The sequence below is a fragment of the Mustela putorius genome, unplaced genomic scaffold, assembly GCF_011764305.1.
Source record: "Mustela putorius furo isolate JIRA1106 unplaced genomic scaffold, ASM1176430v1.1 tig00000929_pilon_pilon_pilon, whole genome shotgun sequence".
In the NCBI taxonomy this organism is placed as follows: Eukaryota; Metazoa; Chordata; class Mammalia; order Carnivora; family Mustelidae; genus Mustela; species Mustela putorius.
The window spans coordinates 2,773,455-2,795,572 of record NW_025421520.1 but is presented as its reverse complement, the minus strand read 5'-3'; the positions used below and the strand labels follow the sequence as shown (position 1 = coordinate 2,795,572).

General features: G+C 57.9%; 1 long non-coding RNA gene across 1 annotated transcript; it reads left to right on the top strand.

Moving 5' to 3' along the window:
- Positions 1–7,686: 7,686 nt before the first annotated feature.
- Positions 7,687–12,731, top strand: LOC123393647. The gene is made up of 3 exons (XR_006608476.1): positions 7,687–7,920; positions 11,561–11,786; positions 12,309–12,731. It is a non-coding gene; the product is annotated as an uncharacterized LOC123393647 (long non-coding RNA).
- The last annotated feature ends 9,387 nt before the right edge of the window (positions 12,732–22,118 follow it).

The window sequence follows — 22,118 nt, the reverse complement described above, 5'->3', positions numbered from 1 at the left end:
AGTTGGGGTCTACTCTGAAAAGCATTATATTGTAAAAGATTAGTACAGACGCTACAAGTCTGCTTCAGCACATGCCGTGTAGTAAGGTTCTCGCCCATGCTCCGCTCATCTGCCGTCAGGCCTGCTCTCGACGGGTTGTGGGCTGTTGAGGAGTAATTCGCGTCAGGCCCTGAATATGGTCAGGATGAAGTCTACCCACAGCTGACACCCGCCCTTGGTGCTCTGATGGTTTCTTCATAAGGTTCACACCTGAGGAGTTCCTCACCCGGGCATTTATAGAAACCGCCGTGTGCCAGGGGGCTGGGGAGCCGGGGGGCGCTGTGGCAGGACCGTGGGGGCCAGGCCAGCCCAGACCAAACCTTGGCCCCACACCACACTCTTCCATTTCTCAGACACTGGATTTTGGCGTGGGGCACATGCGTGACGAGTTCGCTACGGTTCTGTTGTTGCTGGGACGCGCCTTCTCAAGCTCAGGAAGACAAGACAGCTCAGGCCGCTGGAGTCCCTCCTTGGGTCCCGTCTCTGGCAAGTTGTCCCAGCCACAGCTGTGCTGCTCAGTTCTCGTCCTTCAGACCTCAGCCAGCGTCCCTCTCCCTTTCCACGGCACATCCGTCTCCCCAGAGCTCCCCAGGCCACAGGGCCCTGTCCCCAAGGCCCCCGGAGCTGTGGCTGCGCGCCCTCCTCCTCCTCCGGCTGTGAGCGCCCTGCTCGCTGCCCCGCCTCGGGCGGGCTTAGCGCTGCCCGCCGCCGTCGGCCGGCGTATCTGCGGCCCTCTGCCCCGCGTCCGCTCCAGTCTGCGAACGAGAACCCACGCACGATTGTTAGGGTCCCTCATCAGCGGGGCCTCGAAGCGAAGTCACCTGTTCGCGCAGGCTTCTTACCAACGAGAGGCGGTTGGCTCTTTTTATTGGGCCCCCTGCCCCCCAGCGAGATACTGACTGCCCTGGGTCGTCCTGTCCCCCGTGCACAGTGTCAGCGAGCATCGTGGCACCATGACGTCGGGCTGGGCTTCACTGGGCCATCCACACCTCCTGCCTCCGGTGCCAGCCTCCACCAGCCGAGGCCAGCGGGGCTGTGGGGACCCACCCTGGAGGGACACTGGCTGCTGACTCGGAAAGTCCCAAGATCCTGGAGCTTCTGCCCCACACGGATGCCCTCAGAACTCGCCTTTTCGAGGCACAGTGCTGGGTGCCCTGCACCACCCTTCACCTTGGACCTCGCTGGCCTCCTGCCTGCTTCCATACCTGTCCTCATTCTCGCCCGCTCAGGGCCTACTGCCCCCCACCAGTCCGAGCAGCTGGCATCCCCCGACCCCTCGCTTCCTGTTAATCACCTTAGTTGCAAAGACCCAACGAGGGCAGGGCAGGTGCACGGCTAAGCTCTGAGCAGGATGGCGGGCTGAGGAGAGTGGCCATGCCCCTGGTGAGCCGCCTCCTGACTCCAGTTCCCGTCACAGGCCCTAGGGAGGGGTGGGAGCCGGCGCTCTCACATTGCGGGAGTCAGTAGGCCTCACCAGGAGCGGCCTGCCCAGCCAGGTCTGGGGCTTCCCTGCCCCCGCCCCACCACACATCACTATCTGCGTCTCCCCCGGACACCCCGCCAGCTGGCCAAGCTGGCCAGTAAAAGGTCACGACGCCAACAAGTCACTGGAAAGATTAATCCAAAGTTTCACAGGTCTGGAAGGAGGGAGTCTGCACTTTATTTTACATTATAGGACTTGCAACGAGCTCCGAGTCCTTTTAGAAATCTGGGCACACAGAGAAGCCCCCGCTCGAAGGTTTCTCATAAATGAAATTGTTGCATTTCCTAAGATGCACATAGAGGAATTTGCAGTTGTACAGTTGGTCACTTAAAACCACTGGGAACAAGAATTCTAGTAGGAGTTCAGCAGAAATGAAAGACTGAGGGAGGCAGGAGGGCAGCCGTGAACCCCCCGGGACCCGCTGGCATGAGCCAATGTTTAACGTAAAATAGCCTCTTGTTTTATTATCTTTTAAGATTTTATTTATTTATTTGACGGACAGAGATCACAAGTAGGCAGAGGCAGGCAGAGAGAGAGGGAAGCAGGCTCCCCTGCCGAGCAGAGAGCCCAATGCGGGACTCGATCCCAGGACCCTGAGATCATGACCTGAGCTGGAAGCAGAGGCTTAACCCACTGAGCCCCCCAGACGCCCCTAGCCTCTCATTTTAAATCCAGCACGTGAACTTGGTACCTGGTCGTCTGCTGTCCAGGTACCCTGGCTCCCCTCGAGGTCACAGCGAAGACAAGTTGGCGACCGCTGCCTTTCCCAGTCCTTCCGCGTGGAACCTTCTCTCTGGATCTCTCCCTGGTCTTTAACCTGTGGGTGACGGGCTCACCTACGCTCCCCACCCCAAGATAGGAGGAAGCCCAACCAGGACACCTCAGAATGTGACCTTGTTTGGAAAGAGGGTCATTGCAGTCTTAACCAGACAAAGACTCGGTCACTAGGGTGGCTCTGATCCAGCAGGGCTGGGTTCTTGTCAAGAGGAAACATGGACAGGAAGACCCAGGGAGGCCCTGGTGAAGCCTGGGACTGCAGAGCCAAGGAACGCCCCAAGCAGTGCCCAAGGATCGCCCGCCCTCCTGCCTTCGGGGGGACCCTGACCCATGACACCTTGGCCTAGACTCTTGCCTGCAGATCTGGCAGATGCCGACATCTCTGTCGGCTTTTTGTTTCCTACAGTGTTTGCTTTTCCAGAAGCACAGCAAAACACCGGCCGGTCCCTGTTGCCTGGCCTGCTGTGCCCAGAATTCCGGGAGTTTCTAGAGCTTTGCCCAAACTCCTTTTTTCCCCAGTACAAGTATATTGAAACCTCTTCCAAATCACCCACACCATCCCGAGGTGGGGTATTCATTCATACTGTGTTGTAGTTGGAAATGGCAGGGAACATTTGCCAGAGAATTCATTTCTCCAGATTTCTGTCATTTGGAAAACCCTCTTAAGTGGAACCACTCCATTTCCCAGGCGATGAGAGGGAGAAATGGGCAGAGAAACTGCAAACTGAGTGGGAAACTAGGAGCCCGGACCTGGAAGCCAAACCCTGAAAGGCTCTATTAGTCAACAAGGAAGTCTGCGGGTCTGGACAAACAGACGGAAGTCAGCACTAACCAGGTAGAGTTTCTAATCCCCAGGTCAAATTCTCCCGCTGAGATGAGTCAGTCTTCCCTCTCAGCAGCTGGCCCCTGGGGCAACTGACTCCAGAAAACTAATCGTGAGAGCCTAGGCAGGACGCCCTCCCCTGGGGCAAACTCACCACAGCTCAGCCCCGGATCAGAGCCAGACCCTCCGTCCTACAGCTGCAGCTTCCCCTCCCCAGGGAGCCCGAAGCTGCTGGGCCATGAAAATGAGCCGCCGGCTGGACTCCTCTTCTGTTACTGGGAATGCAACGGCAGGAGAGCCGGGCGACGCCTGCGGAATCGTGTGCACCTGCCTCTCGCCCACGTCCACTTCACGGGTGAGGAGCTGAACGCCCAGGAGGACACTGAGCACACTGTGTCCACACCCGCGGCCACGGCGGCCTCAGGTCCTCCCCTTTGGCCCCTCCCAGCTCCTCTGTCCAGCCCAAGACGCTCCAGGTGCCCAAGCTCTTCCTCCCGCTGGTGAGCCCCTGTGCTGACCTCTGGGCCGGGCACTGCTCCCAGTGACAGCCAGCCGCCGATGTGACCCAACACGCAGGGCTGCACTGTCCCCAGGACTCCCCGTTGTTTTCCTTCCCCTGTTGTCATAAAAACCGTGGGGTGTGGGCTACACTTGCGCTCCCGTTGTGAACACCACGTGATCCCCTTACATCACCGTCCGCCCCACGAGCAGCCCATGGCCTCCTGGAGTAGAGCCCTGCTCCTCTCCCCAGGCGTGTCCCCCACCCCAGGAGCGGAAGCTCTGCCTCACTGATGGCAGAAACCTGGGATTACAGGGAGGTTCATGGTCTTCCCACCACCCTCCTGGAGCTTCCTGGTGCAGTGAGCCTGAGCCCATCCCTTTGTACAGACCATGGGATCTGCGCCCTCTTCCCAAAGGCATCCCTGTCCCATGGTCTCTACTCTGCTGTGCCCAGATGACTTCTGCCCTCTTCTGCAGTGGAGATGAGGAAAGGCAGAACAGGACAGTGGTTCCCAAATTAGGCTCAAGTCCAGGGCCTCACCCATTCCTAGCTACACATGCTTGGCTGATGACTTTTGGTATCTCCTTCTCCTTATCTGTAGAAGGGGCACAGTAACAGTACCTGTCTCATGGGGTTGTGATACCCTTGGAAGCATATGAGCTCAATGAATGCTGTCATCACCACTATCACAACCATCAACACCATCATCACCATCACTACCATCACCACCACCACCACCACCATCACCACCATCACCACCATCATCATCCTCGTCACTATTACCATCATCACCATCACTCTACCTACACCACCATCATCACCATCACCACCATCATCATCACCATCATCACTAACATCACCGTCACCATGACCATCATCACTACCATTACCACCACCATCACAACCACCACCATGACCATCACCACCATCACCACCCACCACCATCATCATTGTCACTATTACCATCATCACCATCACTCTACCTACACCACCATCATTACCATCACCACCATCACCATCATCATCATCACCATCATCACTAACATCACCATCACCGTGACCATCATCACTACCATTACCACCACCATCACAACCACCACCATGACCATCAACACCATCACCACCATCACCACCATCATCATCAGCATCATCGTCATCGTCACTATTACCATCATCACCATCACTACCAACACCATCATCATCATCAGTACCATCATCATCGCTATTACAGTCATCACCACCACTACCATTACCACCATCACTACCATCACCACCATTACCACCATCACCATCACAACCATCATCATCACCACCACCACCATCATCATCACCACTATCACAACCATCACCACCACCATCACCATCACTTTAACCATCACCACCATCACTCTACCTACACCACCATCATTACCATCACCACCATCACCACCATCCTCACCATCACCATTACCACCATCATCATCATCACCACCATCATTGTCACCATCATAATGATGTCTTTACTCTTTTATTTGCTCTAAACCACTTTGGGTTGCTACGATGGCACTCTACGGAGGAGCCCACCAGGAGAATTTTACAACCCACTTTACAGGACCTTACCTCTGGTTTCCAGGATTACAATCCTGAAGTGTAAGTGCACAAAAGTAAAAAGAACAAATTCTACCTGGAGAAGTAAAAATAATAATCATTCTTAGATAGAGTAGAGGACTGAGTTTCAGCATTCATAAGCAAGCACTTAAGTAGTTACGTAACCAACTTATCATCTCTCTCCCTAACTACCCGTCTAAGCTATAACAATATTAAAACTTATTTTTCTGGTTTAAAAAACTGTACTAGTAATATCCTTTCCTTCTGAAAGTGCCAAACGGTGTAGAAATGGAGAAGTCAAAGAAGTCTCTCCTCCAACTTTTACTTCCAGGAGTAAATACAATGTGATCTGTATACTTCTAGGTCTATTTTAGTACCTACAAATAGTAAGAATAAAACATAAAGTAATGTGATAGAAACATGCACGATTGCCACTGTCCATCTCCAGAGCTTTTCCATCTTCCCAACTGTAACTCTCAACAACCCCCCAGACCCTGGCGCCCACCATCCTACTTTGTCTCTTAAATCTGATTCCACTAGGGTCCTCATATAAGGGTAATCACACAGTATTTGCCCTGTGGTTGGCTTGTGTTTCACTCAGCATACTGTCCTCAAGGTCCATCCATGTCGTAGCACGTGTCGGGATTTCCTTCCTTTTTAAGGCTGAATAGCATCGTTTGTCCAGACCACGTTTTGTGTATCCATTCACCCACCGACGGACGTTTGGGTTGCTTCCAACTCTTGGCTATGGAGAACGATGCTGCTGTGGGCGTGGCATGTAAATATCTCAATGAGGCCAGGCTTTCCCTTCTTTTGGGTCTATACCCAGAAGTGGGATTGCCGGATCACAAGGTAGTTCTACTTCTTATTTTGTGGCACTTCCACACTGTTTTCCATCGCAGCTGGACCATGTTTCCACCCTACCAATGCCACACCACGTTCCAACTTCTCATATCCTTGCCAACGCTTGTTATTTTCTGTTTGTTTGGTGGAAGTCATCCTGAACAGACGTGAAGTGACACCTCGCTGTGGCTCTGATGTGCATTTCTCTGATTTTAGTGGTGCTAAGCGTCTCTCACCTGCTCGTTGGGCCATTTGTAGTCCACATTTGGAGAAATGTGGCCTTGGTTCCTTTGCCTGTTCTTTAATCGGGTTTATTTTTATTGTTGAACTGTGGAAGTTCATCATATAGTCTCAGTATCACCCCCTGATTAGATATATAATTTGAAAATATTTTCTGGAGAACACTTGACCTGGAGCTCCATGCTCTCTCTCTAAAATGAAGAAATAAATCTTTAAAATAAATAAATAAATAAAGTCTTAAAGAAAAAAAAAGGAGAAAGAACAGATTTCCAGCTACTTAAGTTCTGCTGCCTGTGGAATGTAAGGTCATCTCCAACTTTTCATCGTCATGACCACATAGTCAGGCAGACACACTTGTCCATTTGTCCTGGTGACTCTGCCTGAGTATGTCTACTGCCAGAGCTCTAACAACGAAACTCTTGGACTTCCGGCACACGTGGATCTAACCTTCAGATCGGTCCCGTGACGTTCCCTTTGGCTCTGCTGTGCCCATTCACACTCTCGCACTGAGTCTCACGCGTTTTGCGGCTCTGCAAGTGGAAATGCTCTCTCATTTTTACCTGGCGCTTCTCGGATCGCTGGTGAGACTGGTGGTTTTTACTGCACTGATCAGCTGTCTGTATTTCTCTTGTGAGTTTTCCGATCAGTTCCTGCAAGGTGGTTTGTTTTCTAACTGTTGCTGTTTTCTCACTTCTGGGGCCCAATTTGTGTATCGGGAAAGTTAGGTCTTGGTCTTTCCTGTGCCGTTCACGCCTGTCAGCGTCATCGGCAATGGCCCCCTTCACTCTGCAGGAGTGGGTTGGAGCTATGGGGGTATCCCGTGTAGCACCCGGTTACAGAGGGCTCGCGCTGGGTTCCCGCATCTTACAAAGGCCAGGTACAGTAAAGATAACCCAGAACTGATTATCTGAAATTTGCATGAAACTGCCTGTGTCTGGAGGTGAGCGTTTCCATTGTCCCCTGGAGGAGACTGGGCTTAGTTTTTAAAGAATCACTTGGACGGACCCTTCAGCCCTACGGATACAACACGCAGCATAGAGATCAGCGACTATTTACTGAATCAATGCTCCCACGAGTGGAAGAAGCAGTCAGTCAGATGCTTCTGTTGGATTAACCTTTTTGTCGAAGGCAAAATGGTGGAAACCGACTAAAGAAAAATGAGATCTGGGCCAAGAGCCTGGAATCAACCGGCACAGGGTGCCTCATAGCTCTCCTGGTGCCCCTTCTCCCCAGCGCTCTGAAAGACAGGACCCGATGCCACGTGCTGTGCTGTGTGACCTCCGCCACGTGCTCCGCGGCGGAATCCGCAATCCCAGAGAAGGAAGATGTCACGGAGGAAGGGAAGGGTCTGGGACTGGGTCGCCAGGGCCCCACAGTGGGCCCAGCACTCTAGAACCCAACAGATACATTCCGAAGGGCCTGGTGATGACCGCTCAGCCAGCAGGCCCTCAGCGGCTTAGCAGGTGACGGAGCCACCCAGGGCCGCCCAGGTGTTCCTACAACTCTTCTTGCGGCCCAGAAGGTGCTGGTGGGCCAGCCAGCCGCCCTCCCCCGCAGCCTGGTGCATGAGGCCGCTGTTCCAGTGCTCCGTCTGGACTACCTCCCCTAACCCTACTGACTGACAAGGTACGGATTATTGCCATTGCAAGATGGTGAAACTGGACACAGAGGCACCTCCTCACTCACCGCTGGCAGCATCTCCTCTCCCCAGTCCCAAAAATGTCCTCGGTCCCCCCCTCAGGGGGGCGTAGGCCTGGGAGTACAGAGCGCCAGCTTCTCTCAGGCAAGCCTAGCCCTGGGCCTTGGCTGCCCGCCCCCCACCCACACACCTGGGGATGGGGAGGGGAGCCTGCTGACCAAAAGGTCCTCAGACCCAGCGTTCCAGAAAGATCCACCGCACGGGAGCCTGTCCTGCTCCGTCTGGGACGGTTCAGGGCCACCCTGGAATCGCATCAGCCTTCTGGACACCACTTCTCACTGCTGTGGGGACCCCCACCCGAGGAGACCCCCATCGTGGCTCACACACTCCCGTGGTTGCCGGAAGCTCCCCCAGATGTGGGCCGTGGCCAGTGTGCGACCCGGGACAGGAGCTGCGGCGGCGCTGGGGGGCGGGGCGGCCGTGGTCCTGGAGCTCTGCCTCACTGCCCGCCTCAGGCTTCTAGAACGAGCCGCTGCCACCCAGGCCCACATCTGCCAGGGACACAGGCTCCCCGGCAGTGCGGGGCACGGGTTCCCGCTGGAGCTGGGCCGGAGGGAGCCCCCTCCCCTCCCCCCGGGCCCCCTCCCCCCGTGCCCCCCTCCCCCGCCGTGTGCCCCTGTCCTTCCCCTTCCCACCACGCAGGGCAGCGGGCGTTTTGTCACTTTCTCCAAGTGGCGCCCGCGCCCCCTGGTGGCCACTGCAGCCCCCGCGACCTCACACGGGGAGCCGGTGGGGATCCTGGTGCAGATGATCTGTTCTCTTTCCTAAGCAGACAAACGGGCCGGAGTGTTAGGCAGTTTATTCATGGAGGTTACGGGGCTGGGTCTGCAGATTGCAGCAAACCACGGTTTGGGAAGGACAGAAGGTCCGATCCACGGCGCGGGAGAAGCCGCGCTGGGTCCACCCAGACCCCAGCCCAGCCCCTCACCGTCGGGGGTGCTCAGGCTGCGGCTCACGCCTGTTTCATCAAGGGGCTCTCTTGCCGCGGGTTTCCAGGGACCCCTGTGACAACAGCCCTCAGCCGCCCCGCAGCGCTCCAGGAGGACGGTGGATTCCGGCCTCTGCCGCCCGGAGGGGTCGACCGGGAGGACTCCCCGCGGGGCATCCTTAGGGCTCGGGCGCGAGAGGAAGGGCGGCCAGCCGCGCACACCTGCCTGCTGGGGTCTGGCTGTCAAACCCGTCTGTCTGTCCCGCCGGGGAAACGGGGCCGTGCCCTCCCAGCTGACCCTCGCGGCTGTCAAAACCTGGGAAGGCGGCAAAGATGCTGGCACAGGCCGGCTGAGGCGGCAAGGTGAGCTCCTGGGCCCTGGGGGCCCCGGAAAACCGTAACAGATGCCGTGGCCTCTGCCAAAATGAATTTTCAAATGAGTCGCTTTAGGTAGCAAGCACGTTCGTGAAGAAAAACACACTCCTTTTCCCTCACTCGTGGGGGCCAGCAGCTGGAAGTCCTGTTAGGAAGGAGGAAATCACAGAGAAAAGCCAGAGAATTCTTTCCACATAAACCCTCGGGGGCTGGGGGCGGAGGGTGGGCATCCGTCAGCGCCTGAGGGACACGGAGACACTGCTTAGCCCCTGCAGACAAGAGGCTGGCGTGTCACTTCACAGCCTTGTCCTTCGTAGCCAAGGGCAGACCGGTGGGCTGGAGAGCCTGACCGCGCCCAGCCCAGCCCCACTCAGAAGGGAGGCTCTGAGCCGTTTGGGGACCACAGCGATGGCCGAGGACAGAAAGTCCTCTCTGATGGGAGGAACAAGTGTCCCCAAAGGCTGCCCCCAGGCTCCCCTGCCACAGAGGGCAGGCTGAGGTCTGGGCAAGTCACATCACCTCAGGCCGGCCCTGCTGTCCCCTGTGTCCCTTGCCGCAGGCATCACTGGGCACCAGAGAGACCAGAGCTCTAGATGTTCATCTTCAAGTGTCCAGAGTGGGTTCCCGGCCAGAGGTACGGCGGTGAGGGCCGCCCCTCAAGGCCCAGAGCCCCACGGTGTGGGGCGGAGTGAGCACCGGAGTGCAGACGCAGAAGAGGGGAAAAATGACCCCAGGGTGTGTTTTCAGGCCACCCCCCATTGCAACATGTCCCCACCCAGCCCCGCCAGGCCACCGACCCCGTCTTCTTCCCCATGTGCGTTCTCCATCGGGATCACGCTGCCTGCTGAGCCCAGCATCCAGCCAGGGTCTCGGGTGTGGGCGCCTTGGACAGCTGTCCCCGACTGTCCTGCCTGGGGATGTGCTGCTGGCATCTGGAGGCACAGGATCTGCCCCCGCCTTGAGGCCACCGGCATCGGATCATCCCCAGCTGTCGCTCCCAGGAGGTGGGGAGCTGCTCCTGCCCTCTGCACCTACGTCCCCAGGGCTTCCACGCTGAGCCATCCACCGGGGTCTGACCTACACATTTTGTATTTTTTTTAAGATTTTATGTATTTATTTGACAGAGATCAAAAGTAGGCAGACAAGCAGGCGGGGGTGGGGGGAAGCAGGCTCCCCGCTGAGAGAGAGCCCGACAGGGGGCTCGATCCCAGGACCCTGAGACCAGGCACCAGCTTCTCGCTCTGAGCCACCCAGGTGCCCCACACACCTTTTTAAAGCTGCCAAAGCAGTCAAGGACATTAGTCCTCTAGTTCATCAAGATAATATGTTTGAAAAGGAACAGGATTTGGCCAATCGATGACGCAGAACAGCACCCCCCAGCAGGGGGTACCCCCATTCAGGGCAGCCATTCTCCTGTCCTACCTGTTGTTTCTAGAACCTTCCTCATGTGCATAAGTACCGTGAAGAGCTGCCCGGTTGCTTCCTCCCGTGGGGAGCGGTGGTTTCTCCCCCCACACTGGTTCTGATCTGAGTGTCTGCACTCCCAGCGGCTCTGGGGTACCCAGCTCGATGGCCATGTCCCCTTCTGTCCTGTCCTTGTGCGTCTGTGTCTCTTCTACTGTGGGCCTCATGGGCACAGATGAGAATTATGAAGAAGGCTAAGACGTCACACGTTGTCCCCAGTCTTCAAAGGGATAAAGCCTCATAGCACAGTGACCCCCCGCCGTGGACCCCGCTGCTCACCCTCCCCCCTCCCCCCTCCCCTCAACTTGGACAGAACCTTTCCTATGCGCTGAATTGTGTCCCTCCAAAAAAGTTACGTTGTCGTTGAAACCCCCAGCACCCTATTTGGAAATGTGGCCACCGCAGACGTGACCAGTTGGATGGAGACAAGGTCGCACGGGGCAGGGCAGCCCTAATCCAGTGGGACGGGTGTTGTCGCGGAGAGGGGAGTGTGGACGCTGGCAGGTGCAGGGGCGGGCGGGGGACGCTGTGGACGGACTGGGGTCCTGCTCGGGGACCCCCGACACAGAGGGAGAGGCCAAGAACATGCCCTTCCCGGGCACCTGCCAGGTGCCGGGTGCCGGTGTGGTGGGCCCGTGGTGAGTCCTGGGTGAGAGGCCGCGCACCTGTGTGGTTTAAGCCCCTGAGGTGTGGCCACGCGTGACTAGTGGACAAACAGCTTGGCTCCGTGCAGCTGCCCAGTGCCTCAGTGGCTATGCCAGTGACCACTCTTTGGCCCCAGACACTGCTTTTACTTTCAGACCCTTCCAGAACACCTGAGCTGCCCCCAGGACACCCTGCGGAAGACCTCACTTCCCAGCCTCCCTTGCAGCAGGTGGAGCCCTGAGCACGAACGTGGGCCCGCAGGGTGACAGGCGAAGCGTCCGGACCAGCTTGTTTATGGGAAGTCCTCCAGCCTTGGGCGCCCTGCCCTCTGCAGGGACACAGACGTGATGGGGGCGGGCTCTCCGTGCAGGCCAGACCCCGGTGAGCACGAGACAACATTGCCATCCCGAACCGTGGACGGAGCCTCTCGAAGGGAACCGGGAGCCCTTCGAACTTGCCGGGGAGAACAGGGGCTTCTGGCTCGGAAAGTGCATCCCGTGTCCAGCCCCCGCGGCCCTGGGACGTGCTCTGCTTGTGGGGATGGTGCGGGCGGCTCTTTACTTGTGACCTGAACAGCTGTGACGGAAGCTTGCAGCAGAAAGGCAAAGCCGTGCACTGTTGTTGTTGTTGTTTTAAAGATTTTATTTATTTATCTGACAGATCACAAGCAGGCAGAGAGGCAGGCAGAGAGAGAGAGGAGGAAGCAGGCTCCCTGCTGAGCAGAGAGCCCGATGCGGGGCTCGATCCCGGGACCCTGAGATCATGACCTGAGCCGAAGGCAGCGGCTTTAACCCATGGAGCCCCCCAGGCGCCCCAGCCGTGCACTGTTTTTACAAGAGTCTGAGTGACAGATCAGAGCAGCTGCGATGTTATCATTTAATTTTCCTCTCCTCCATTTCTCAGGATGCTCCTGGGCCCTGAGAGGAACTGGTTTCAAGCATCTGGGCGACCAGTAGCTTCCATGCTTTTAACAGTTTAAAGGCGACGAAACTAGCAGAAACACTCCCCGGCTAACACAGGCACATGTTCCCCCCACGGGACGGGACATCATGGAACGTCACTTCGATGGTGCCTCCTCTACCCTCAAACGCAGATTCGGTCTCAAAAGAACGCTGCTCTGAGAAGGATTTTCTCCAGGGCAAATGCAGTCTTGCCCAGAGACGCACAGAAGATGTTCAGGTGTAAATGAGTCCTCGCCTTTGGAAGTGACCAGGAGTCAGGCAGCATGCTCGTCCCCCAGTCTCATCCCCCAGGACACCCCTACGGGGTCTCTGCTTGGCTGGCTAGGCGCTGGGCCAGCTCGGGGCTGCACAATAAAACCTCAGACGATGACTGTTTGCACCCCTTGTCCTAACCGAACCATTGGGTGAAATGCCATCTCGTTAGCTGCTCACGGGGGACAAGGGGCAGAAACTGCCGGTCCCCAGGAGTGGGACCCCCCATCCTTGGAGCTGGGTGTAGACCTCCCAGGTAAAGGGAGACACCAGGTGTCCTGCACTCCTGGGACGGAAGCAGAGGCGGGACATGCAGAGAACTCGCGTGGGAGCAGGACCCGGCCCGGGAGCGCGTGGACTCCCCTGGAGGGGCCCCTTAGGCTGAATGCGTGTGTGTAATGTGGAAGGCAACCCCCACCTTTTATTAGATTTTAATCAAGAATGATCCTGTTAAATATTTAAGATCGCCTTTTGAGGATGATATTTTTAAAGAACCATGTGATGAAGAGAAGAACACGGGGAAGCATGAATTTTTAAAATTCATTCCCTGTGTATAATGACTCCGCGAGGCACTCACCGCTACTCAGCCACGAGGAGAGCCAACCACAGGTGTCCTCCATGTGGCCAGTTGTCCTGCCCCCACCGGCCCCAGGACCCCCATCCCGACCACCATCCCAGCTCCGTTTACCTGAACTAACACCACTGGACTGATGAGCAAGGGGACACCGGCTTCTAAAAGGTCTGGCTGTTGGAGCCCGTCCGACCGACCCGTTCTCTCACTGAACTGGACTGATTCTGTCGGGCAGAGAGCACGTGCACACACACTCACACACACACTAACACACTCACACACACACACCCACACACACCCACACACTCACACTCACATGCTTCCTCTTGATCCCGGGCTGCTGGTGAGGAGCCTGGGAAGACGGCGAGGCGGGAACCATAAGGGACCCCCCAGGGGACCCGGCACAGCCCAGCTTCCTCTCTTCTCCCGAAAAGGCAGGGGGCTTGATGCCCTTTCGCGGCCATCGGCGGCCACAGAGGCGAGGGGCAAAGATGGGTTGAGGCGTGCGGGACCCCCCACAGTGCACCGTTCCTGATAAGCATCTTCCTGCACCATCGCCCTCCCCCTGCACACCCCGCGGCAGCCCCCGCTGGCCCACAGAGTCCCTCCCGGCCTGCGCACAGGTACCGAGGACGTGCCGTGCGGACTCAGGTCAGGTGAAGTGTGCTCCAGAACGCCGAAGGCTTTCGTTGGAGACGCACTCGTCTCTCAAGAGTTGCGGCAGGGGGTGACCGAGGCCTGGGGGCTCTGTTCCCCAAGGCTGCTGCCCTGCCATGGCCCCGGGGGTCACGTTCGTCCCACAGGGCCCGTGGCCCACCACCAGCCACGGGAGAATGGCCAGAGGCGGGGATCCCTCCCTCTTCTAGCTGCTGTCTCACAGGCAGCGTCCTGACCTCGCCCAGCTGCGAGGAGACTGGGGAACGTGTGTCCTCCTGTGTCTGGAGGGACAGTCCCCACCATGCATGACAAGAACCTCTGTAGACCTTCTTCTTGGTCGGTTGGTCCCTACACCACAGGACCCCCTGGAGCAAAGAAAAGCCAACTGTCTGCATTGGAACCTGGGACTCAGAGAGGGAAAGCCTTCAGGACCTCCAAATGCCAAGGCGTGGGGTCAGTGCCGGGTCGGAGGGCTGCCTCAGAGACCACGGGACAGCCCAGGACAGGGAGGGCGCCTTGCAGGGGCGCTCACGGGAGTCCCATCCGTCCGCCCCTCCTGCCGACAGCTGGGGCGCACGGCCCCGAGCCGCGGGCACTGTGCTTCCGGCCCGGCCAAACGACCTTGGGGGGCCCTGAGGGGCGGGGGCAGGTAGGACAGGGACGAGTATTGCTTTTCAGCCTCACTCAGGACGCGGCAGCTGCCCGGCCCCACACGCCGCCGAGGAAGTTTTCTCTCGTCTCTCCTGGGAAGGCCCGCGCCAGAGACGCCCCTGCCGTATGCACTGCCTCAGGGAAAATTCTGCGGCCCAGGACGGTCTACAGAGAGGCGATTTGGATTAATAACTATTTCTTAAGAGGCTGCCTTTGGGTTCTCTAGAGAAAGACAGAACCAAGAAGGAATGTGGGGAGGGAGCAGAGAGAGACAGAGGGAGGGAGATTCACTTAAGAAATTGGCTCACTTGACCGCAGGGACTGGCAAGCCTGAAAGTCGTAAAAGGGGCTGGAACATCAGGTAAGAGTTGGTGTTGACATCTTGCGGTCAAGTTCCGAAAGGCGACCACAGGCCTGGAAACTCAGGCAGGACTTCTGTGTTAGTCTTGAGGCAGAATCTCCTCGTCTAGAAAACTCGGTTTGTGTCTGAAGGCCTTCAACTGATTAGATGAGGCCCACCCACGTTCTGGCTGATAATTCACTTCTTCAACGTCTACCGATTAAATGTTAATCACATCTACAGCATCCTGTCACGGCCACAGCCAGGCTGGTGTTTGACCTAGTGGACACAGACCATTCATCATCACAGACTCAGGGCACCTTTCTTCTCCATCCCCTAGATTTACACCAATGCTTTTATTTTTTTTTTAATTTATTATTTTTTCAGTGCTCCAAGATTCATTGTTTATGCACCACACCCAGGGCTCCATGCAATCCGTGCCCTCCTTAGTACCCACCACCAGGCCCTCCCAAACCCCCACCCCCGCCCCTCCAAAACCCTCAGTTAGTTCCTCAGAGTCCACAGTCTCTCATGGTTCATCTCCCCCTCCGGTTCCCCCAACTCCCTTCTCCTCTCCATCTCCCCGTGTCCTCCGTGTTATTCCTTGTGCTCCACAAGTAAGTGAAACCATATGATAATTGACTTTTTCTGCTTGACTTATTTCACTCAGCAGAATCTCCTCCAGTCCCGTCCATGTTGCTACAAAAGTTGGGTATTCATACACCAATGCTTTTTAAAAAAATTTTTACTTTGTCTAGTTTTGAAGGAAACGAGAAACTTTCCCTAAAAACAGTGCCCTCCGGTGGGCGAAGCTCCAACTTTGAGCCAGGGGCCCTGGAGAGGACACTTTCGACCCAGAGCAATGGCGGTTGGCCCTCGGCTAGGAGGCAAACACCCAGGCACGTGGGCAGCAGACACAAAGCTTCCTGTCCATGCCCAACTTAGGTAATATCTGCTGGCTAGCCATTTACACATTAGTATAAACAAGCTTTCTATTCTCGTCATGAAGGAAAATTTCAAGGAGAGGGAACACAGGCAGAACGGGAACATAGGGTCTGTGAGCCGGTCAAGGAGAGGGACCACCGACGGGAAGGCCAAAGGCACTGAAGACGAGTGGTCTCATCTTCCCCGGGAGGCGGCCCAGATACCGGCTTTCCAACCTGTCAGTGGGCAAAGCCTGCCTGGTTATTAGGTCACAGGAACGGAAACCATGTGCGCTGCTGATTTGCTCCCAGACCATCTCCCTTCTATGCATAAAGCAGGACTCTCCGAGGTGCGCTGGGGTACCAGATGCTGAGGGATCGAGAGCTACTCGGAGCAAGATTCCAGGGAAAAGCCCTGGTTAGCTGAAAACACATGGTTTTATTCCTTCAGGACTTCTCAGAGGCTTTAATATGCTTACACGAGTATGTTAACCTCAGGGAGGAGGCCCCAGTGGTGGTGTGCCCGACTATTCCTCCCAGGGAACCCCCCTTCCGTTCTGCATGGCGTACGATACCGACACTAGAGAAACTAACCTTCCCAGGAGCGCCATCTGGGAAACAGTGACCCTGAGGTCTGGACCAGACGGGAAGGTCCTTGCTGCTCCCAGGAGGGATGTCCCCTCTGGGGTAATTAGGCACAGGGGACCTAAGTGTAGGCTCTGAGGGACCATCTCCACTATCTTTATAAAGATGCTGCAGGTCCCGACCCAAAAGATGAAGGAGGGCCGTGCCCTGACCCACTCACCTCTGCCCAGAGCTCCCACCTTCTGAATGGAAGAAGAGAGAGCCGACAAGCCGTGCAGAGGGAGGAAAAAGAAGACGGGCACGGGGCTGGCACCGTTCTGCCCCCAGGACACCCCTCAACGGACATGCCCCCCTCTCCCGCCCTCGGTCTCCTGTCCGGCCTCGCTCCAGCCGCAGCAGGGGGACCACCAAGAGAGCAGGGCTGCGACACGGTGTGCACACTCCTCTGCTCTGGGCCTCAAGGCTGTGCTGTCACTGCGTGGACAGTGACTCCTCTCATCCGCGGATTTCAAGGCAGATGTGCAGCCAGACCCTGCGTGCCCCCCGGAAGGGAGCCTGGCACATCGCGAAGCCGTCTTCCCCCTTCAAGGTCACGGGCCCCAGCTCTCTCCTGCTCCACACAAACAGCTACAGAGCTCTGGAGCAGGACTGGGCAGCAGGCGATGGCAGATGGGCAGCAATGTCATGTCCTCGGGTGCCGGGTGACATGCAAGGACCCCCGTGGTCTCTGAACCGGGGGCACAGAGTGCTCCTGGGAAGCTGTGACACTCGTCTGCGAGCTTTGCAAAGAAAGCAAAAGCCACCGGCAGAGCTCCCGCTCCCAGCCGCGTTCCTGCCTTCCCTCCGCCTCACCTCGGGGCCCTCGGAGCGGCTCTTCTGAGCCTTCACTCCTCCCTCCACGGGGAGGCAGGGCTCTCTGCACCGGCCCAGACGCACCCACAAGGGGGTGACACAGGTGGCTGGCGGGCTGTCCCTGATCATCCCTGCTCAAAGGCAGGTCTCGTTGAGAGTAAAGACAGACAGACGTTCGAGATCGCGCTGTCTACCTTGTACGTAGTTCTTTCCGTGTAGCATGACCTTGTCCGTGGCTGCCGTCCCAGGGGGCAGCTCGGAGAGGCAAGCGACCCATCCACAGCCACACGCCTCGGTCTGGCCTGTGACCCCCCCACCCCGGAGGCACGATCTTCTGCTTTAATCACCCCAGTGCAAGGGGGCGCGTGCCGGAAGCTCAGAACCCCCACAGGGCAGAGCCCCCGGCCTTCTTCACACTGGTCCGTCCTCAGCTGTTGGCCTGGCCCGGCCCTGCCCTGGGAAGCCCTGAAGCTCTCCCTCGGCCCTGACCTCCAGCTGCCAGCGGCGCCGGGGCTCCCCGAGGCCCTGCGAGGCGTGTGGCCAGCCCCACGGGGGTCTCGTGAGGTTAGGGGCCTCTTCTTGCCAGGCCCAGCTCGCGTCCCCTCCCGTGGACTTCACCGGCGCCCGCCCCTACGGATGCTCCCAGAACAGGCAGGTGCTGTCTGGCGGGGGGGGGGGGGGCCGGGAAGGGGAAGGCGAAGCGAGTTTCCAGCACATCCCAGCCTCGTCCCTCGTGGGCCTGGCACGTGGACGTCGGCTCCTCTTGAGTCCATGTCGGTTGTCGCGGGGGAGACGAGACCCACCCATGGCCGGACCGGGGGACGACACACATCAGGGGAGTTCGCTCCGTGGTTCCGGGTGCTCCTCCAGCTCACGCCTTGTCGCGCCCCTCGCCGGACGCGACCGGGAGGCCATCGGACGTGGACCGGCTGTGGCTGGTGGGGGTGGGGGGGGTTGCGGGGGGGCCAGCTGGGCAGCGTCCAGGCACCATGGAGTGGAGACTACACGGGGTGCTGCCGGGACCTCGGACATGCTGCGTTTATAGGCCAGGTTTCGGTTCAGACTTAGCACTTTCCCGCAGCAAATCCATCCACCGGGGCCTCTTCGTGGGGACCCTCCGTGGCGGAGACGGTCTGGAGGCGTGGGGGCCCCACTCGGGCTGGGCAGGACTGGTCCGGCTTCACTGACAGGAGTTGCGTTGTCTCAGAAGCAGCCCAGACCTGAGACCCGCTCAGACCTTCTCTCATCAGGACACCCGGAACTTGATTTCCTCTGAATGGAAATCCATTGGCCACCCACAAGGTGACAGCACCCTTGGCGTCCAAACTTCAAAGCCTGCCCAGATCCCAGCCCTGCAGGTGCTTCCCTTTTAATTTAAACTTTAATTCTGCAGCTCCAGATGAAGTCCGGGTCAAGAGGGGTGTGTTTTAGGCAAGGCTGTTGGAAGCTGGGGGACTGTGACCCAGAAGCAGAGTGACTGGGGGAGATGCCCACGACGGTTCATCTCTTATAGACGACAGAGCCCACAGGGCCCCCAGGCAGGGAGCAAGGAGCCAGAGCTGCCCTTGGGGGCCTCCTATCTTGGGGGTCAGAGACCCCCGCCCCTGCTTCACCCACGGGCCTCGTCAGAGGGTCTGTGAAAAGGCTCACGAAGGTAAAACACAGACCCGCCTGCTTCCTCAGCGGCCAGGTGCTCAGTGAGAGAAGACGCAGCGTCCGTACTGCGGTTTCGGAGGCTCCCTGGAGGGAAGTGATTTCCCCCAAACTCCGCGCGGCTGTTTCCACCCCTGCGGTCTCGGAAGCTTTCACAGCGGAACCCTGATGTAAGTGCAGTTTTGCTCCACAGGCAACCAGGGTTCAGTTTCAAGCCAGGCAGGTAAGGTAGGGCCCCTCGGGGCCTGGTCACTGGAGGAGGAGGTGGTCCCTCTGTTTAACGGGCAAGAGCCCAGATATGACGTGCCCCCAGCAGAGGTTCAAGGATGGCACACCCTGACCTCACGGGGTCGCAGGAAGGACAGATGCATAAAGAAAACGCAACACGGTGCAGGGTGCAGGTGAGACATACGAATTCTCAGGGCCTCCTGAACAGCAGACGGGAGCGGCACCCCGTGGCCCGGCTCTGCTGGGAAGGAGGGAGCTCAGCGGAAGCCGGGAGCGCCGAGCTTCTCCCGAACCCAGTCTGTTTGTTTCTCCTTCTCCGTGGCGCCTGTTCTAATGGCGCCTTCTGCTCCCAGCCTCTCCTTCCCTGCCGGCACCCTGGCACCCCGACCTGTGGGTGCGCGGGCACGACTGAGCCCACCGAGAAAACGACTGTGATGGGTGTGGAGTCCTAAAGCCTTGACTTAGGTTCCCTCCCGTACCATCACAGCGACTCCCTGACGCCTGCTGCCTCCCCGCTTAAGGGGCGGGACAGGCTCAGAGAGGACAGCAGACTTCTGCAAGGCCACGCAGCTCCGGAGTAGAGGGGCCGGGCTCCAGGCCGGGTCTGCTCGTCTCAAAGCGCCGCCCCCCCAGGTAGGCTCCTACCACTTCGCCTGGTGGTGCCTGGGCTGCAGAGTCTTGAATGAATGGTAGAGGAGCGCTTCGCTTTCTCAGGAAGCTAAGTTTTCTGGATGTCTAATCAGAAAGCATCTCAAATTTTAACATTTCACCCACTTTGGAGGGAATCCTCTAATCTCTTACTCAACACACTTCCCAACTTCTCACTGCAGTGTATTAAACATGCTTGACTTTTTCTTGACAGTTTGGGGGACATTTACGCAGGGGGGCAGTGACAGCTTCACTCCAGCTGTGTTTGTGTCTCCCTGTGGGAAGACGGGAGGTGTGGGGAACAAAAGTCGCCAGTGAGAACAGGTGTTTAGGCCAAAGAATCCCAAAGAGGCCAGCGCTGCTGCCTGGATGGTGGACAGAGCAGACGGATGGAGGCCAGATCGCCAGCCGGGATTAGGGCTCATTAGATCAAAGCTAAGGACGAGGGGGACTGGAGCCAGGGTCAGCAGCTGGAATCCCTCCCGCCAGGGGTTATTGGACGAACGGCATGTGGGGCCAGCTGCGCCCTTTGATTTGGGAAGGTTCGAGGCATCCTTCATCGGGTCTGTGCACAGGGCCGGGCCAGGAGGCTCTGAAGATTACAGGCTGAGTCCCCGCAGCCAGGTGGGCAGCTGGACCCGTCTGTCCCCATCCAGCGACAGTGGGCGGCGTCCCTCTGGGAGCGGTGATGCTGCACAGGGCCAGGCCATCTGGGACACATCAAGGCTCCGTCACTTACCTGGAGGTGTGTCCCGTGGGCAAGTCCAGACCTCACGGAGCCTGGGCTCCTCATCTGTCAAATGGGTAGAATGAGGACAGAATCTCTGTCCCCGGCTAGGCGTGAGGGCAGGCACAGGATGGGGCGTGGAGGAGGCCGCCCCCCGAACGGCCTGCGCCCAACCTCCCGATGGCTGCTCGTTTTGTCCTACGGGAGCCCATTTCCCGTCTGGAGATGTGTGTGCGGGCAGCTCCGAACTCAAAGCAAGGCCCTGGGGACACAGACCCCTTCTGCTCTGAGGCCCATTTCTCCCATCTGCCCTCTTGAGGCTCTTTTCCAGCAAAGATGACGCACCCCCCCATACTTGAAGGGGTGGGAGGTGGGGCTGGTCTCTATCAGCCGGCGGATGTGGTCTGGGGGAGTCAGGAGAGCAGGTGCAGGGTGGGGAGACCCCCAGAGACCGCACTAGACAGCACTGTATGCTCACACCTCTGAAAGTGTAACAGAGATCTTCCACAGAACGTTCTAGAACATGGCTGTCCCGTGCAGGTGCACCGACATACATCTCCCAGCGCCCGCACCCCTCACCTGTGCCTCAGTCGCGGGCATGGGCGCTGCTGCAGCCCAGCTCAGCACACGGGGACAGAGCGTCCTCCCATGAGAGGACCGGGTCCCGGCGTGAAGCTGAGGGAAGCCGTCGACAGGAAGCTGGGCTGTTGGCACAGCGTGGAAGGCTCCAGCAGGCCTGTTGGTGCCCGTTTCTTCAAGCTGTAACTGGGAAGCTCGGCTGGAGGGCACCTTCCCTGAGTGAAGGACACAGACGTGGGAGGTGAGCATCGGGGGGCTAGCGTGCCAACGCGTGTGCAAAGCCCTCGGGGCAGCTCGTGCAACGTTTGGCCTTCCCAGGTGCTTGCTTACATGTGCTGAGGGCCGGTACCCAGAAAGCTCTGACGCCAGCGTCGTTTCTCCCCAGGACTCGGCCTCATTGCCTTGTGGTGGTCTCAGCTCCATGACTCATCGGCTAATTCTGGAGCTTTGAGACACATTCCCTGAGGGCTCTGGCCCGTTAAAATTCATCGATGCGCAGAGCACTGTCCCATCTGACGGCGGCCCCACAGCTCCAGAGGGCGATGCCGGAGCTCCTGCCTCGGGAAAAGTCCAGCCCGTGCTTGGCCGTTCAGGCCACAAGGAGACAGGACACACACTGCCCACTGCTCCGGGAGCAAACCTCCCAGGTCCAGACTCTTCTCCTTTTCAGAGCATCAGCTCATCCCTTTTTAGTCTAGGCTTCGCTCTGGGGTGGGGTGAGTCAGGTTGTTGTCTTCAGATCACAGGCCAGTAGTCTGAGCCCCCACTCAGACTGCGAGCGGGCTCCGTCCGGGGGCATCTGCCCGGCGGACACTCAAACAGGGTCCACAGAGTGTAGCGCTTCTAAAGGCGGGTCTCGGTCAAATTCTGGCCACTTAGCTGTCGGGCGGTCTTGGAAAAGAAGCTTGAGCTCTCTGTGTGTGCTTGCTGAGAGGAACACAGGAGACCACAAACGTGCCTATCTCACGAGTGGTTGGAGAAGGTTAGATAAAGTAACCCTCGAAGAGAGCAAAACCCCCTGGCCTGCCTGTGCTCTTGACCTACGGTGGTTACTGATACAGAGGAGGCCGGCTGCACAGACCCTG